This window comes from Rhinichthys klamathensis, unplaced genomic scaffold, assembly GCF_029890125.1.
Source record: "Rhinichthys klamathensis goyatoka isolate OS25496 unplaced genomic scaffold, OSU_Roscu_1.1 h1tg000249l_1, whole genome shotgun sequence".
In the NCBI taxonomy this organism is placed as follows: Eukaryota; Metazoa; Chordata; class Actinopteri; order Cypriniformes; family Leuciscidae; genus Rhinichthys; species Rhinichthys klamathensis.
Genome location: NW_026606771.1, coordinates 2178895 through 2198427, shown reverse-complemented (window position 1 = coordinate 2198427; position 19533 = coordinate 2178895). Strand labels below are relative to the sequence as shown.

The following is a 19533-nucleotide window of genomic DNA, read 5'->3' as shown; positions in this document are numbered from 1 at the left end:
CGGCGCTCCTGGTTGCACTGGCCTCTATCAAGAGGGTAGGGGACCTGCACGCATTTTCCGTTGACGAAGCGTGCCTGGAATTCGGGCCGGGTTACTCTCACGTGATCCTGAGACCCTGGCCTGGATATGTGCCCAAGGTTCCTACCACTCCCTTCCGGGACCAGGTGGTGAACCTGCAAGCGCTGCCCTTGGAGGAGGCAGACCCAGCCTTGGCACTGCTCTGTCCAGTACGCGCACTCCGTGCTTACGTAGACAGAACGCAGTGTTTCAGGACTTCAGACCAGCTCTTTGTCTGTTATGGTGGGAGACTGAAGGGAAAGGCTCTCTCAAAGCAGAGGTTGTCTCACTGGATAGTGGACGCCATTGCTTTGGCTTACCAGCAGCAAGGTCGACCGTGCCCCCTTGGTGTGACAGCACACTCCACTCGGAGTGTGGCTTCCTCTTGGGCTCCAGCGCATGGCGCCTCGCTGGCAGACATCTGCAGAGCTGCAGGCTGGGCGACACCCAACACATTCGCCAGATTCTATAATCTCCGAGTAGAGCCTGTGTCCTCTCGTGTACTCGCTTCAACCAGCTAGTACTGGACCCGCTCAGGTGTCTTCGCTTGCTCGCCATTCCACTCCACGGACTGGATACGTGCAATATTTTCCTCAGGTAAGCCTTCCTCTTGGAAGCCCTGAGTTCCTCCAGCACTGTTGACGCTGGCGCCAGTGTCTATTGCCTGTGCGTCGGCTAGGTGCCTCAGTATGCATGATTCCTCCTCTGAGTAACCCCCACATGTGTATTTCCACTGTAAGCCTCCTTGAGCATGTGTCTTTCCCTCGGCAAGCCACCTTGCCACCCCTGGGGTTGAAATATTCCACCTGCGGCCGGACACCCCAGTGTTCTCCATATGTATCAGGGTCATATGTGTATTCTCTAGCCCCCCCCCCCCCCCCCCCCTCTGGGTTGGCAGTAATTGCATATTTCCTCTAAACTATGGGATATGCTCCCTAGTGTGCCTTGGTATTCCTTTGCTAAATAGGAGTCCTTTGTCCGTGCCAGTCCACGACAGGGATCTCAGATTTACGCAGGGCACTGGAAGACAGCTGAGAAGGTGGTGTGATTAGACTGGTATCCCCATTCGTCGTCATCCGACGGAACTAGGAGTGACAACGAAAGGGAACGTCTCGGTTACGGAGACGTTCCGTCTTCATGCCACTTTCCGCTGTACCGCTGGAACAGCCGAGTTCAGTCTTGGCTCCTCAGCGAAAAAACATATCTGCATATTGCCGGCGTTCTCCTTTTATACCCACGAGGTAAGGCGGAGATACGCTATGCAAATTCCGCAGACCCATGGCATTTCTTTGCCATTGGCTCGTTTTGTAATACTCGAAGTCGATAGGCTTTCTAAGCGAAACCCCCATTCGTCGTCATTCGACGGAACGTCTCCGTTCCCTACTCAGGGAACGAGGGTTACATACGTAACCGAGACGTTTTTTCTCCCAACCCTGAACATTCAAGATCCATCTTTTCCCACAGCTGTGGTACTTTGCAGTCACGTCGTCCACTCAAACAGAAAAATTTGTGAGTGTAAGTCTTTTTGTTCCATGGCTTTATTAAAGTCTGTCGTCTGCGCATACCAGAGGACAAAGAACTGCTCTGATGGTATGGTGAAAAAAGTCTTGATACCTCCCCTGTGGAGACATGAAAAGCAGGGTTATAAAATATGTTTGTAAATAGTCCTGGCTGTATAAACACCCATTCCACTTATAACCCCAGTTTTAAAATTAGCAAGGTCTGGGTTGTTCAGAATTTTACCATAATTAAACCTACAATGCAACCCAATCTATACATGATGTATATAAAGTTATTATCATAATACTGAATGCAGTATGCTGCCAGTAAAAATAATCTACCCGCTGTTTACGTGTCTTTTTGGTTAGTTTAAGTTTGTACTGTGTACAAAAAGAATCACAATGCTGATTTTCATTTTCAGTTACAACTTCTGGATCTGAAATCAAAATAATGTATAAATCTTTTGTGTGGGGGGAGGGGCATTTACAGTACAGACCCTATGGTACAGACACACTCACAGCTGACATTTAACGATCTAGGCAACTGAAACTGAATTACACACGCAGACACTCAAGCAGAATTTTTCCACAGCTGATTTTTTATTCAGTTTTATATAGTTTCAAATATTTTTTAAATATGAAACATTTGCCGAGGTCCGGTGCGGTCCTCGGTGACAGCTAGATACGTTATCTATCGGCAGCATAGCCATAGCGTGTGATAATGTCTGGCTATAATTGTTGTAGAATTGTGTTACTAAGATTTTAGTACACCCAATGGGTTGACATCACAAAGGCTGATACATGAATGGACCTCATCGATTATGGTCTAGTCTAACATCATAACATGGCCTACTTACGCTGAACAGTTTCTCTGGCAACTGAAGATGCCCGCGACTCAGGCTGAGGAACTGCAGTGGGCCGAGGGGTTTGACACTTGCTGGACAGTATGGTTTGTGTTGTTCTCCTCTCGTTCCAATGCTGCAGCAGCTTCCCGCAAAAGCTGACTAACAGATTTCGCCATGACTTTCAATAACTTCGTATTATATCACACATTCACACTCACTCAATCACCCTCATTCAAACACGGGGCGTCGACGACGTCGCTTTATGGAAGGCGCGTCTGTGGCCCCCACTTGAATAAGCCCCACCCACTCATTAACATATAATTTGCATACAGGTTGTCTTGGAAAATGAAAACGAAAACTAAAAACCTGTGAAATATAAGAGGAAATAAAATGACAACTAAACTTTACATTTGAATTTGAATTTTGTCACTATTATTGCGTGAGTGTTATTAAAAAGCTTTGTAAAAACTGTATTTGCAGTTTCTTTTCACGTTTGCCTTTTCATTTTAATATTGGCAGTCTTGCCTCGAGATTGTAGTGAAAATGAAAAGTGAAATCCCCAATTGCATTTTATTTTTCAATTTGACACGGATGATGCACTGTGACCGTGAAAATAAAATCATTTAATTTCATTTTCAATTTTGTCACATATTTTGCGTACAGTTTTCTGTAATGAAATGTTTAAACTTGTTTTAGTTTTCATTTTTATCATTTAATTTATTTATTTAATTTTGGCAGAAAAAGCCTTCCATAAATTAGTTCAAAACGCTGAATCATTCAGTAATGAATCATGGATGAGTGTTGCTGTGAGTTGCGCTATGGTTCTGTTGTTTCCCTGCTGAAACAGAACAAAAGTCATTGCGTCTCAAAATGTCAGTAACTTAATTTTAATTATTTGTTTATTGAACTGTTATGAAATCAATATCTCGGTTTCAATCGTGATGGCATTCAGGGAAACAGCACTCTGGTCGTGTGTAGCCTATTGTTTTTTAACTTTAATGTTATAAATAACTGCGCGAGCCTCAACAGCGCAACTTTGTTACCGTCCGTACATTAGGTAGGCCTATATTATTATCAACTATAGGCTATATTGCCACTTACATTAAATTAAATAAAACTGAATCTTCCTCGCGTTTCCTCGCTCGACCCATGGATTTTTACAGCAGAAAAAAACATGTTTACAGCCTGGTGTCTATAGTGGTTTTGGTCTATACAGCTAATTTTGCCCTTCATGACAACTGTGAGGGGGGTGAATTTGTTTATAACTCATCCGGCACATCCGGTAGATAGTTCAATCGATAGAAGATTGTTTTTTAGTTAGACAAAACTTTAGCAAAATGTCAAATAACGTTAATACCGTAAATGTTTTAAATTGGAAGCACGGAGAAAACTTCGTAGGACGATCAGTTGGTCTCACATTGTCTCATCCATCGTCATTGTTAACGTGGCCAGTTCTAACTAGAAGACTTAATTAATTTAAAGTCGGCATGAAATCAAATTTGACAAATCTTCTTTTTATATGTAATATTGTAGTGTTTATTATAAATGATTTATCTGTGCACTTCATTATTTTTTTTAAATTCATGTACCCTTATAATCTTTAATCAAATACATTACCCTTCCCTCCCCCCTCGAAACGACCTCTCTTCTCTTTCGGTCACGTGCAATGGCGAAAGGGTGTGGCCAGAGCCGATGAGGGTGCGGCTATCGTTGCACCGCCTCTCAGAGAAGATACATTGAAATCTGCCTCCATTTTGTTTGCAAAGCCCAACCTCCAACGATCCAATCAATTCCCGAAGGACGAAATCAAGCCCCGCCCTACATTTTTTTCTAATTTCAGAAGCCGTTTCACTCGGATATACGTCACAACAAAGAAAAAATGACAATCTCAATTTCCGTTTCATGCCGACTTCTACCGGTGTTTGCCTGTGTCGCGCTTGTGTGTGTGTGCGTGCGTATGTGTGTGTGTGTGTGTGTGTGTGTGTGTGTGTGTGTGTGTGTGTGTGTGTGTGTGTGTGTGTGTGTGTGTGTGTGTGTGTGTGTGTGTGTGTGCGAGACTAATCTGTGTGTGTGTGTGTGTGTGTGTGTGTGTGTGAGAGAAAAAAGCTAATCTGCGGGGAAGTAAAGGTTGGAGAGGAGAAAAAAAAAACTTCCACAACAGCGAATAAGGTTTCAGATAACACCTGTTTTTGCCAAAATGCCAGGAAACCCAGCACTGTTTATTCTTTTTTTAAGATCAAATCAATATCAAATATAACCAGCAAGACAAGTAGTTAGGGTAAACCCCCACAAACAGCCATATACTTAGCAAATATTGCCAAGATGAATAATTGACTTTGTAATGTAAAGTGAGTGAGGTTGCAATTGGCATTGCACATGAGATTGACATTTCAAACATTCTACCATACCTGTCAACACTCCCGTTTTTCCCGGGTTTCTCCCGTTTTTAGCCCTATCTCCCGGACCCCTCCCGGTTTGTTATTTCTCCCGGGAAACGTCTCCGGTTACTTTCGTAACCTCGGTTCCCTGAAAGGCAAGGAACGAGACATTACGGATGTCGTATATGGGAACTCCTCTCATCCTTCACTTCCGCTGAAATCTTATAGGCTAACGCCAGCAGAGCTGGTCAATTGACGCAAATATGCAAATACTGAACTTCGTAGCAGTAATAAGCAAGTGCAGCGTCAATTCCCTTCAGAATCGAACAAAAAACGCTAAATCAATAGCGAACACGGCGGCGAGCGTAATGTCTCGTTCCTTGCCTTTCAGGGAACCGAGGTTACGAAAGTAACCGGAGACGTTCCCTATCAAGGCTACGGAACTCGACATTACGGATGTCGTATATGGGAACTGTATAGAATCCCGCCGTGGCAGCAAACAACCACTGACAACAGACCCAATACCAAAACCGCCCCTCCCCAGTATGCAAGCGTCTGATAGGCCGAGATTGACCAATAGCGAACCTCTAACCTCTGATTGGCCCAAGGGGACCAATCACAAGCTCACAAACACTGCCAGAATTTGCATATCCCGAGCAGTATAACCGGGGTAAGTTTGCACTGTCGAAAAACAGGCCAATAACAACAGTAAGAGAAGGTCAACGCATAGCGGTGACAACAGTACAAACACACAAATAGCACACAGAACAACTCATAAGCAAAGCGCAGAGCAGCTCTATCCAGTGCTGTGTGCGCAATCAACTCACCGAAAGCACCTGAGACGCTACAGAGGGCAAATCCAACTTGTAAAACCTGGCAAACGTGTTCTGAGAAGACCAGCCAGCCGCAAGACATAAATCCTGAATAGACATACCCTTATTCCAAGCCCACGAGGAGGCAATCGCTCTAGTCGAATGGGCCTTGACGTTAAGGGGGCATTCCTGCCCCAGGCAATCATAAGCCAAAACAATAGCGTCCACAATTCAGTGAGCAAGCCTCCGTTTAGAGACCCCCCGTCCCTTGTTGCACCCACCAAAGCACACAAACAGCTGGTCCGATTGTCGAAAAGCTGCCGAGCGAGAAATGTATTCCCTGAGCGCTCTGACTGGGCAAATAGCACTCTGAGCAACCGGATCCTGAGAGGTTGATGGCTCAGTGGACAGGGCAGGCAGAGAAACAATCTGCGCTCTGAACGGGGTATCGTGCAGCGTGTCCTGCCCGCTCAGCAACCCTGCAGCGGCCACACATGGAGGTTCCACAGCCCGGGGTTGGGATGCCAGATCGTTCCGCTCGCCTGAGACAGAAGGTCCTTCCTGAGCGGAATCTCCCATGGCTGTCCTGCCAGTAACTCTACCAGATCCGCGAACCAGGGCTGATTCGGCCAGTTCGGGGCTACCAGAGTGACCGCCGCCTTCTCCTCCCTGATTTTGCACAACACCATGGGCAAAATTTTTACCGGAGGAAAAGCATAGAGGCGGACTCTCGGCCATCACGCGGTCAGCGCGTTTACCTCCCGGGGGGAACGAGACAGCGAGAAGAACATCTGACAATGCGCATTCTCGCTCGTCGCAAAGAGGTCGACCTCCGCTCTGCCGAAACGATTCCATATCAGCTGAACCGTCCCGGGGTGAAGCCTCCACTCCGCTTGGGGAATCCCGCTTCTCGAAAGCATATCCGCCCCGCGATTAAGAAAGCCGGGGATGTGAGCCGCTCTCAGCGAGAGGAAAAATCGGTCCGCCCACAGCAGAAGGGATTCCGCCTGCCTGAAAAGGGCTCTGGAATGTACCCCGCCTTGGCGATTTATGTACGAGACCACGGAAGTGTTGTCGGTCCGAATCAACACATGCTGATGCTTCAGCCGAAACCGGAAGGCTTTTAGAGCTAGAGAGACCGCTTCTAGTTCCAAACGATTTATGTGCCATTCCATCTGCTTCCCTAACCACCGACCCGAAGCGGGCTTTCCCAAGCAGACGGCTCCCCATCCGGTGGACGAAGCGTCCGTCAGGACCTCCACGCGCCGTGTCACTATGCCCATAGGGACGGCTGAGCTGAAGAGATCTGGATTCCTCCACGGGGCCAGGGCGCGGGCGCATCCGCGGGTGATCATAATGCGCTTGTGGCCAGAAAACCACTCGCTCGGGCGGACGCGCGCTTTCAGCCAGTGTTGCAGCGGTCTCATATGCAGCAGCCCCAGGTGACACACCGAAGAAGCCGCTGCCATCCGTCCCAGTAGCCTTTGAAACTCTTTCAGTGGGACGAGTCTGCCAGGTTTGAAGAGACCGAGAGAGGAGCTCAGAGTCTCCGCTCGCTCGGGGGAAAGGCGCGCTCTCATTCTCACTGAATCCAAGCACACTCCCAGGAATGTTGCAGTCTGGCTCGGTGTGAGCACACTTTTCTGGACGTTCACCCTCAAACCAAGCAACTCCAGGTGTCGAAGGAGGGCTTCCACATGGCTGACCAGCGTTTCTCTCGACTGCGCGAGAACCAGCCAGTCGTCCAGATAGTTCAAGACGCGCATCCCGCTCGATCTGAGGGGTGAAAGTGACGCGTCCACGCATTTCGAAAACGTTCGGGGGGCTAGGGCTAGTCCAAACGGGACCAGCGAATTTTCGAACACAAACCTCAGGAATCGCCTGTGACGCTTTACTATCTGGATATGAAAGTAAGCGTCCTTTAAATCCACCGAAGCGAACCAATCCCCAGGGCGAATTTGCGCCAGGATTTGCTTCAGAGTAGTCATCCTGAAGGCGCGCTTGTGAAGCGCTCTGTTGACCAGTCTCAGATCCAGAATGGGGCGGAGACCCCCTCCTTTCTTTGGTACAACGAAGTAGCGGCTGTAGAATCCGTCCTCCCACTCTTTCGGGGGAACCGGTTCTATAGCCTTTTTTTCGAGCAAGCTGCACACTTCTTGCCTCAGCACGTGAGCGTTTTGGGGCAAAGTTAATGACTGAATTACGCCGCGGAAGCGGGGTGGTCTGCGTTTGAACTGAAGTGTGTATCCACGCCGAATTATATTCAACACCCACGGCGAAATGCCCGGAATAGCTTCCCACGCTGCCTGAAAACGACTGAGTGTGGGCTGATCTAAACCTGCGGTCATCGCCGCTGCGGTCATCGCCGCTATGTGAGGGCTGGGAATATTTATTGACCGTGACTCTGCGCTGCTCGAAGGCAGGGCGGGTAACACAGTGTGTGGTGCAAGAGGAGAAAAAAGCTCTGTTTGTGAAGTAGTGATCTGCTTTATTTTTGAACAAGAAACAACATTGACAACATTCACAAAACAACTGCACGCGTCGCTCGCAGAACGCCGAGGGACCAAGTGCATTAGAGCGCGCCGCTTGGACGCGGGGCCGACCTGGCGCTCTCTTCTCCTCTTGCCCGAGCGGTCAGGACGACTGCTTAGGCCTCGCAGGGGACGGGGTGGGCTTTCTGCGCGCGGCTGCGGCGGCGGCGGCGCCCTCCGAGGAATCACGTGGCTCATGGCTTTCGCTTTCTTTTGCGTCTCGGAGTAACGCTCAGTGACTTTCTCCACGGCGTCTCCGAACAGGCCTGCAGGGGAGATCGATGCGTTCAGCAGCGTCTTCCTATCGGCCTCCTGTACGTCCCACAGGGTGAGCCACAGGTGTCTGTGGAGGACCACCAGGAACCCCATCGAACGGCCAATTGCTTGGGCCGAACGCTTCGTGGCCAGGAGCGCGAGGTCCGTGGCCGAACGGAGATCTCGGATGGCGTCAGCGTCGATAGAGGCGGCGTCATCCAGAGACTTGAGTTGCTTAGCCTGCAGCACTTGGAGAACGGCCATGGCATGCAACGCAGAAACCGTCTCCCCCGCGGCACCGTATGCCTTGTTTGCTTGGTGGGCCGTAAATCTGCAGGCTCGGGACGGCAGGCTGCGGTCCGAGCCCAGGGCGGGAGCCGACGGGCAGAGGTGCGCGGCGACGGTCTCCTCGACGGGGGGGATGCGGAGGTAGCCGTGGTCCCCCGCCTCGTCCATGGGGGCAAACATGGCTTGGGTGGAAGTGAGGGTGCGCGCCGATTGCGGGGCCACCCACGACTTCACCACGTGCTCATGCAAGTCAGGAAAAAACGGTGTTCCTCTTTTCGAAGCGGCCTGACGGCGGCTCGATTGGAGGAACCACGTATCCAGTTTGCTCTTTGAAGGTTCGTCGGGAGCCTTCCACGACAGGTCCAGTTCCTCGACGGCCTTCGAGAGGATACGGAAGAGCTCGTCCTGCAGGTCCGCCGGGGTCTCTTGCTCCGCGGCCGTCCGCGATGCGGTCCGCTCCGCACCCCAGTCGTTCTCGGAAGCAGACAGAGACATGGAGTCGTCTTCCTCACTCGCCCCGAAGGAAACGAAGTCAGCGACCTCGCCAGTGGGCTGAAAGGCGGTGTCGGGAAAGCTCACCGGGGGACGAACCTCGACTCCGCGGTTGGGGGGGGCTACCAGCGGCTCAGTGGCGGCGGTAGGCCCGATCCCCGCTGCTGCGCGAGCCTCTTCCCTCCTGGCTTTGAGAGCTCGAAGAGACATGTCCGCGCAGTGGTCGCAGGACCCTCCGTCCCTGAGGGCTGACTCGGCGTGGGCTAGCCCCATACACACTACACAAGATGTGGCCCGAGCACAAGTTGCAGTTAGTTGCCATCGGATGCAGGAGAAAGTGCAAGTATCTCGGCGCAACTTCAACGACGGCGAAATAATCCAAGTTGTAGTGTAGTATCAGCTTTCTAGCACATGATTTGAGCGTGAAGAGAGAGATTCTGAAGGGAATTGACGCTGCACTTGCTTATTACTGCTACGAAGTTCAGTATTTGCATATTTGCGTCAATTGGCCAGCTCTGCTGGCGTTAGCCTATAAGATTTCAGCGGAAGTGAAGGATGAGAGGAGTTCCCATATACGACATCCGTAATGTCGAGTTCCGTAGCCTTGATAGGGAACTCTCGTAAATTGCATGGCCCAAACTCCTTTATGAATAATCGGAACAATATGTTTGTCTAATGTTGACCAGTTGCCAGATTGTATTAAATGCATTATATTCACACAATCCACAGACCATTTACAATTTCAACCCGTTTGTCACCTCAACCTGGCAACCTATAACACAGTTGCGCAGTCGCGGAAAGTTTAACCCGAAAGCGAGCCGATAGACATGATGGCAGGTGAAGGTGGTGTCCCCGCAATGAAACTGAAGTACAGTTTGTAACGCGTTGCTTCAGGAAGATTAGGGATAGCTCACAACTGAAGTTATTGCATGCAGAGGCCAGACAGACACACGGAGGCGATTGGCATCTCAAAACTCGCACTTTATTCCCAAATCGAACTCGTGTAGCCTAACTGTCAGTCACACGTTCTACCGTCCACATCGTTACTTAATAAACAAAATAAGATAAAAATTAGCATCAAACAAAAATTACCCGCAGACATGGGGTGTTCGCATAGACAGTAAAAGAGGTATTCGAGGCCCATGGCACATACAATACAATACAATACAATACAATACTGCCGACAGTTCAACAGGGAGCGCACAGCTCTTAAAGGGGCCACACCTTATTTCCAGTCGTTACAAGTTGTACCAAATACATATCGGCATCTTTTTTCTTTTATTTGAGCCGCTTGGGTAACTTCGTTTCATTTTCGTTTAGACTCGTCTTGCTTCATTGTGTACTTCCCAGTCCTCCTGTCGTGTTTATCTTTCGCGGTTTCGCGCCGCGCACCGTTATGGACTAGTCCATTTTATTGTGAAAGTAGGGGGTGTTATGTGTAGGGACAGATAACCATGAACTGGACATTTTAACTACTACTTCATTTCAACGTATTTCTTTAGAATATTAATAACATTTACTATGCTTTTGAAGCTTGTGGCGGGAGGCTGGTATTACAGGTAAAGAATTTCAACTACGCCACCCGGGGAATTGCGCCCCGGGAAATATAGACAACACTCAAATTATTATTCTTAGGTCACTCAGGTTCATGTCCCTAATAAAGGTAGGCAGAGACTTGGATATGTAAATTGTACAAAAGTTTTATTAATACAAAATTTAAATTAAAGCAGCAGAATAAGTCACATTTAAAAAGAGGCGACTTGGAGCATCACTGGCAAGGTTTTCAGTAACAAACACACATTCAAATAAACAAGGACATACACATTGAAATAAATGAAAAGACACACGAACTGGCAGGGCTGAGGTAGACCACAGGAAGAGGAATCACTAAACTAATTCACCGAAAGCACACTCACAACACCCCAAATACTTCAAAAGTGTCACTGCAAACATTTGGAGAAAACACCACCACCAAAAGAGATCCTCAACCCATGGAACCTCAGCACCTGAAATGAAATCACAAAAGGAAAAGAAAAACAGAATTAATGACAAACTTCACAAATACTAACTGCAATAAACCACAGTTGGATGGTATTTATGCTACAATAGTGAGCAGATAGTAATAATATCAATCAGACAATCACAAATATCATACGAAGGTGTAAATAACGAAAAGGAAACAAATAGATAACTCAATGCCCGCAATGGGCTCACAAGCAGATGGTAGTGCTCCGATTTGAGCACTAATAACGTTAAGCGTCCGCCTCCAAAGTTCAGCACACAAAGTAGCGTTAGCTCAATATATGAAGTAAAACCAGACAGCAACGATCCCCTTCATCAGTGGGGTGACACGATCTTCTCACAGATGGCACGAGGAAGCAACAAGTTGTTAAATGTAAACTGTAGCAACAGCAGAAAAGGCAAAAGCCAGAACCGATTATAGCACCAGCAGGCAAAACAAAATCGCCGGGACGAGAGGGAAAATCCGGAAGGGGATGATGCGTTCACATAATGCGTTTATCCTTTCACAGGCACGGATACTCAAAATCATGCAATCCGCTGTTCAGCTGGACTACAGGGACACTGAAAGGCAAACAGCCAGCGAATGCACCCATCGCAACAAGCCGAGGGAAGCCGGAGAGGAAAGACAGGCTAAACAACACTAATCGTCAGTCCCATACATACAAGAAACTAAAAACAAAAAGTACTATATACTAACACACATACCTACAGGCAGCTACTGTCAACAACAGAAGGGGGGGAACCGGACGTGACGCATCCCAGGCCATAACCAACCATCTCTTAAATAGTGGATACTCCTTTCTAATTGGTGCTCACAACCGTCAATCAACACCACTCATCTCATTCATTCGGTTACAAAGCGTTCATGATAATAAGGGGCTTTTTCTTTTCTATTTTTTTTTTTTTAGGTTGGTTGGGGGCCCCCCTACTACGACCGCTGGTAGGGGGCCCCAAGCAGCCGCCTGCCCTACCTATGCCTCTATGTTAAAGGAGAACTCCGGCGCAAAATGAACCTTTGGTCTAATTACACATTGTTACCTAGTCAACCGTTATCTGAGATTTGTTTTCATGATTATCGAATGTAAATAGTTTTATCTCTAAAAAAAGTTTAGCCTATAAAGCTAGTATAACGCTAGTATATTGGGCATAGATCAATGACAAATAAAAATCGCTTGTTAATACCACTAACAAGGCTCAAAATAGCCCCACACTAGCACGGTAGCATAATGAGGGTCCCTACCTTCAAACCGAAGCATTGAGAACTTTGTCAGTGTCCAGACAGTTTAATAAGAAGATATTTTTTACATACAGTCAACTTCGCGTATACAGGCAGAAGGCATCTTTGAAAAAGAGTCTCTGCCAGTCGATCTACGAACGCCGATCCAAGCCTGCTGTTCGCGCTCACCTTATCACAACTTATAGCTCGTTCACATCTCACCAGCGCACTTGGATCGGCGTTCGTAGATCAACTGGTAGAGACTGTTTTTCAAAGATGGCTTCTGCCTGTATACGCGAAGTTGACTGTATGTAAAAAATATCTTCTTATTAAACTGTCTGAGTTCTCAATGCTTCGGTTTGAAGGTAGGGACCCTCATTATGCTACCGTGTTAGTGTGGGGCTATTTTGAGCCCTGTTAGTGGTATTAACAAGCGATTTTTATTTGTCATTACTCCATGCCCAATATACTAGCGTTATACTAGCTTTATAGGCTAAACTGTTTTTAGAGATAAAACTATTTACATTCGATAATCATGAAAACAAATCTCAGATAACGGTTGACTAGGTAACAATGTGTAATTAGACCAAAGGTTCATTTTGCGCCGGAGTTCTCCTTTAAGACCGCCACTGATGGTCAGTATGTTATTCTAATGTTAATCTAGCTTACTGCTAGTTTCGTATAGCAAACGAACTAACACGTAGTATAACATTATAACTTTCAACACACATTTAAATGCCGTTTAGTGTGATAGTGTAACGTTAGACCAAGTGAAGCAGCGCTGCGTTACCGAATTTTAATTCGTCTAATAAACTGACCTGTGTGAGTAATCCAGCACTTGCGGGCAGTTCGGTAGAATTAAATGTCCTTATTCCTTTATATCCGCGGGACTCGCGTGATATCTGTCTCTTTAGCAATCGCGACCTGCTTCTTACCACTGTAATGTTAATAAACATGAATGTTTGCACTCATCCATAAACATTATTAGATCCATCAGCTTGACAGCAAGTCCCATCATTCAGCTCATCACTGCGTCATCAAAAAATCGTACGTGCCTTTAAGTGCATCACCAATAGGCTCATCTGGAGCCTCGTAACCAAAGTGCCTTTTTGTGGTTCTCAACCGCTTCTGTTTGATTGCAGCTTCCACGTTCATCTCCTCACACATTTCCTTTGCAGTTGCCTAGAACATCCAGTGCTTCTGTTGCCGTCAAGAGAATCTCTGCTTTCTTCAGCAAGTCAACAGCCACATCTAGCTGCATGGAGGGGGATTGCATCAGTTTACTCACATGCTGGGTCTTGTTGAGGATGTCATACCATATGACCGTGCAAATAGAAAAGCGGTAGGATCCAATCTCCTCAGCCAAAGACTGGGCTTCAACTTTCACCACAGGGTCTTCAGTAGTTTCCCTCGCCTGGATGTTGTATATCCTGCTTTCCCACCTGGACTCTGACCATGATTTCACGGTGGTTTTGACATGTTTCAGGAGGATATCCCATCCATGGGTCGAATCTGAGATTGATTTTGCTAAATATCCAAAGTAGCCAATGTTATCCGGTGAGCTCTTAGCAGCATCAGCTACCACATCATTTAAGATGTGGGCAAAAAAAGGCTCTTGAGTTGAGTTGAAGCAGCCTAGCCTGAACACCTTTATTCCTTCCCTTCATGTTGGCACCATTATCATAGGATTGTCCTCTCCAGTCTTTTGAGGATGAGGGAAGACAAACTTTCCCTGGTTGACTCCTCTGCCACAAGAAAGCCCATGAAATGTTCTTTAATTTGTGGCGATTCTTCTTCCAGTGAAACAATCCTGACAATGACAGAGAGCAGGGCCCGTATGTATAAAACTTCTAAGAAATGATCTTAAGAATAGTCTTAAGCTTTGACTTAAGTGTAAAAAAATACTTAGTAAAGAGTAGGACTTTTCTAAGAGTAGGAGACATTTATAAAGCAGCTAAAAGCAACTTTCAGTAAAGTATAAGACTGATTTTTAAGTGCTGACTGAAGTGGGACTTAAGTGCTGCAAACTAAGGACTACAATGATGTGAACCCAAAATGGCCGCCCTCACCCTCTGAATCAGCCAATAGTGAGCCTGCAAGGGTGAGGTCACAGCAGCATGACACCAATTATTTAATGTAATTATAATAAAATAATTTAATTAAGACACTGAAAGTTTAATATTTAAATGTATTTTTTTTAAATGGCTTTGCATTGTGCAAAATTATCACAAATTAGTATTGAAGGAAAATTGTCAGATTCACCCTTTATTCAAATAGTATTAAAAATGTGTTCAATATTGTGTAAGCGTATTGTGTAGTTGTGCCTGGAGTCAATTGTTTATTTGTGATAACACAATGAAACATTTCAAATTGACATAATTTTTAGCCAAGCTGTCATACAAATAAATTATGAACAGGTGAAAAAACAAGAGAGGAAAATCAAATATTAATAAATGATTATGTTGCAGACAATATATGATTTTTTTTTTCTCCTGTGAGCTTTTTAATTGTAATATCTTTATTGTCCACCAAGGTGGAAAACTGTCTTTGGCTCACCAGCCATTAAAATAAATATACAGACCATAATAGAAGACAAAGACATAAAACAGACAGATCACAATTCATAAAAAATAAATACATAATAATCACATTTCATACTATAGTCATTTGGATTATCATTTACTTGCCGAGTTGAGAATTTTAACAGCATTTGGAATAAAAGACCTCTTAAACACATTTTTATTTTGTTAGAGGGGTTCTGTAGCGTCTTCCCGATTTCATGGGCTCAAATTGACTGAAGAGAGGATGAGAACTATCTGCAAGAATAGTCCTTGCCTTCTTCGCCCTTTCAGCATAGAGCTGTACTAGTAGCCTCTGTTGTCTGCCAACTATTCTGCTTGCAATTGTCACAATTCTGGCAAGTTTGTTCTTAGATCTGCAATTTAAATGATCATACCAGGCTGTGAGATGAAAAGTTATTACACTCTCCACCATGGATTTGTACACAAGTTCTAAAATATGCTGACTAACTCCAAGGCCACTAAGTTGTCTAAGAAGAAATAAACGTTGCGAACACTTTTTAAAAAGGTAGTCTGAATTGTCAGCAAAATTCATGTGTGAATCAAGAATTGAACTAAACTTCTTCACAATTTCAACTTGTTGACCCACAAGTGAAATTGGCTGGATTGACATATCTGCTTTTGGGCAGATAACCAATTATTTTGTCTTTGCCACGTTAATTTCTAGTTGGCTAAAATGACACCACTTCTCCAGGGCCTTAATGTGAGCCAGATAGGCAGCGTCATATAACAAATTAGTTTTGTCCAATAGGCCCACTAAGGCCATATCATCAGCGTATTTGAACAATCTAAAATGTTCTTCTTTAATCGTAAACTTATTAGTAAAAAGAGAGAAGAACACAGGGGAAAGGACACAGCCTTGTGGGCAACCTGTACTTAAAGTTAGCATATCAGACACAGTCCCTCGAACACAGACCCTCTGTGTACGACAAGAAAGACAATTTCTAATCCAGCGGACTAAACCTGTATTAACATCTTGTTAAGAGAATATGAATCTTCATTGAATTAAAAGCCGAGCTAAAATCCACGAATAAAACCCTGACATATGCTTTGGGATGCATGAGATGTTTTGTAACTGTATTAAGCAGTGTCAGTACAGCATCATGTACCTCTGTTACTCTTATATGCAAACTGAAGTGAATCTAACCTAGAGGCGACAGTCGAAGTTAGATGATTAGCTAAAACTCGTTTCATAGTTTTACACAATATAGAAGTTATTGCAATGGGCCAGAAGTCATTTGGCATGCTCGCCCTTGGCTTTTTTGCCACAGGCCTAATTATTGAGTGCTTCCATAATTTTGGCACTTTACCTGTGTCCAAAAGTAATTGGAACAACCTTGCAAAGACTCCTTTTAGTTGAGGAGCACACTCTTTAAGAAGGCATGCTTTTAAACCATCTGGGCCAGTGGTCTTATTAGGCCTTAGTTTACAAAGGCTTGCCATGACACCAGCCTCATTGATAACTATTGATGATTCTGCAGGGAGATTATTACATATCTCATCACATTCAGTCTTGCCTTCCACAGTGTCAAATCTACCATAAAAGTTATTTAAATCATTAATAAAACTTTTACTTACACAGTTATCATCCTTTTTATTTGGCCTACCCATTAATCTATTTAATCCCTCCCAAGCCTGTTAAGATATAAGTATCACCAGTTAAGAATTTTCCCTCTATCTTTTTGTTTTGTTTTTCTAAAACCTGTAGCTGTAGTTTGCCCTTATTTGTCAGTTAATATTTAAAAATAATATTGATCTGCCTGCATTGATACCATTATATGAGAACTGAACTGAACTGGACGATGACATCACTGTTTTCACCAGAGTGGCTGTATAGATAAATCACTAAATAGATAACTAATGATTTTTTACAATGGAAATTAAAGCTTAAGTTCTGCCAGGAAGACTAAATTGTCACGTCACCCGGGGGTCCTTCACCTGTCCATACCTCATACCTCCCGGGGGTCGGCTGTGCTCCGCCTGCGTCTTCAGGCAGTAAAAACAGACTCCGTTACCCTCGGATTGCGAGCTAGGGACAGGGCCTACGCAACAGAACTTTATAACACAATACTTGCTTGATGGGCTGTTAATAAATGTATACTTTGTCATGTCATTTTGCCTCCCGAGTCTTTCTGGTTGAAATTAATAAACACTGAACTTACTTAAGCAGGACAATGACACTATTCTCTTCTAGAGCTGCTGTACAGCCAAGACTAACTTTGTTGCATTATTTTCCTGTAATCTCAGTAAAGCTGCTTCTGTATTGTAAAAAGCATTGTAGAAATAAAGGTGACTTGAAATAATTTTGTCAGATAAATACTTTCACTAAGTTTAGTGTTTTGTTCTTCCCTCATATTTTAAAATATTAAAAAGATATTAATATAAAAATATGTTCCTCATAAAAGGTTGAAGCAAACTTGTAGGGTCATTAAATAAAATAAATAAATAAATAAACTCTGCACATCACTTTTGGCCACCACTGTATATTTGGTGTGGTCAGTGTCACAATAGTGCTATTCAAGAGCCTACTAACTGTGGACTGAAGGGCCCGAGTCATCACCGGTGCACTGCTGCATTCCAGTCCCCAAAAATATAATTATTACTTTAATTTCATTGCTATAAAACTTTTTTAAAAGGTAAGATACAAAAAGAATACCTTGATGATTAAACCTTTTTATCGTTTGATCAACTCATTTAACTACATCATATTTTCGTTGAAAAGTGCATGGCCTAACCTCTCTGCTGCCATCTTGTTACTCCTAACTAGGTTAGGAGACCTCTCCAGCTCTCTTAAATAATTTAGGAGCTGAGACCAAGTCTTAACACTTAGGAACCTTTATGAATTACGCTTATTCTTAAGTTTAGGAATAAGAGTAAAATTATGTAATTCTTAGAATTTTGACAGACTTGAGACTAAAATTTTACTCTGAGTGGCTTTATACATACGGGCCCAGGTCTTTATGACTCAGATCAGGGGTGCAATCTAAAATGATGGAGAAATACTTTGAGGTCTTGATCTCTTCCAATATTTTTGTGCTGATTGAGTCTATGAGTTCATTTTGGATTCTTTTGCCCAGGTAATGTGTGTGACTTCCAGCTACCAACATGCTGCTTCATTATTCGGTCAAATTTGGCCATAAGCTCCACTTCTTTGAGAAAATTGCCATTGTCTGGTTTGTTTAATGTGTCTGTGGATCCCCTTAAAGCAATGTTTCTTTCAGCTAAGGACTGAATTATTGCCACCAGTCTGGTATAGCCTGGTAATACCAAACTCTGCTACTTCGCTTTGCTTCATAGACAGAGTCTGGAATGGCATAATTGAAAAGTGTTTTCTTTCTCGTGGGGGGGGGGCGCTTGTCTGAAGTATAAAATCATTGGTTACCCGTAAGCCAATCACATAACTCAATCACCTCTCTCTCCAACTTAAACATCACCTGCATTCAAAATGTCTAACAAACACTCTTCTTGTTCGGGCTTCAGTTTGCAAATGTTGGGAATATTCTCCACAACAGAGCGAATTGCATCCCGTGTCTCCATATCCGCGGTCGTTTTCGATTTCCCCAATCTTAAACTCGGCGCTTAGCGTCTACGTCACGGCTCTCAGCCCGCCCTCTGTTCGTTGATTGGCCGGCTGTTTTCAGGCCGGAGGAAAACAGAGAGACATGTCGATGTCTCAGACTGAGTGCAGAAGCGAACTGAAATTGAGCGGAAGTACGGAGTCTGACGTAGTCAGGCTAAGTCTGGTAAGCACCTCTCGCCTGTTTCTCTCGGCCTCAGTGAGTGCCGTCTCCTGCTTATCTATGCTCATCCCTTTTGCAAGACGAAGCTCTAATTCCTTCTTGCCATGTTTGTATTGTGCTCATGGCTATCCTCATGGGTCTTGAGCAATTGGCTGGCATTTTTCCAGTCCTTTAGTCCTTCTCTAATCAATTTGAAATCTTTCTGAGAAAAGATTTTGCAGGACAAACTGTCCTTCTTTTTTGAGTACATAAGCCAGCTTCTTTTGATTTTTTTCTCCATTGACTAAGACTGTATTAAAATAGTCATGCTGACATCTTCTCTCATCTTTTTGTTTCGGAAATGTGAAATTGTTTTTTATTTGATATGGTCCTCTAAGTAAGAACAAACTCTGTTCTTACCTTTTCAATGAAAACAGATGGCCGGGGGCGCTGCCGAGCAGGACGTGAGTTTGTAAGCTCCAGCCGATTTAGGTTAATATTGTTATTTTTCTGCGCTTTTTCGTTACATATTTAGTATAGTCTTACTCTGCAGTATTTTCTTTACTAGAAAGTCTAACTCCGGACTGCGTAAGATGGCTGGAAAGAATTCAAAAACTCGCAAAACTACTCAGACACAACTGCGGTCTGGTCTGCGAGCTGCGACCACGTTTACCTCAGAGGTCGAGGTCGCCTCCATAAATTAAGATTAAGATTAAGCCCCTCGAGCCCCTGCCCTTTTTCAAAATTAATCAAAAGTGCCCTTCTCAAACAAATATCAATGATAATATTGTGGTCAATAAAACAATGCATTTGATTATAATTAACATGACAATGTGTACA

General features: G+C 44.8%; 1 protein-coding gene across 1 annotated transcript in view; it reads left to right on the top strand.

The window, feature by feature from the left end:
• The window catches only part of LOC130100896 (metalloproteinase inhibitor 2-like), a 318524-nt gene that overhangs the window by 230011 nt on the left and 68980 nt on the right, over positions 1-19533 (top strand). The gene's annotated exons all lie outside the window — the stretch shown is intronic.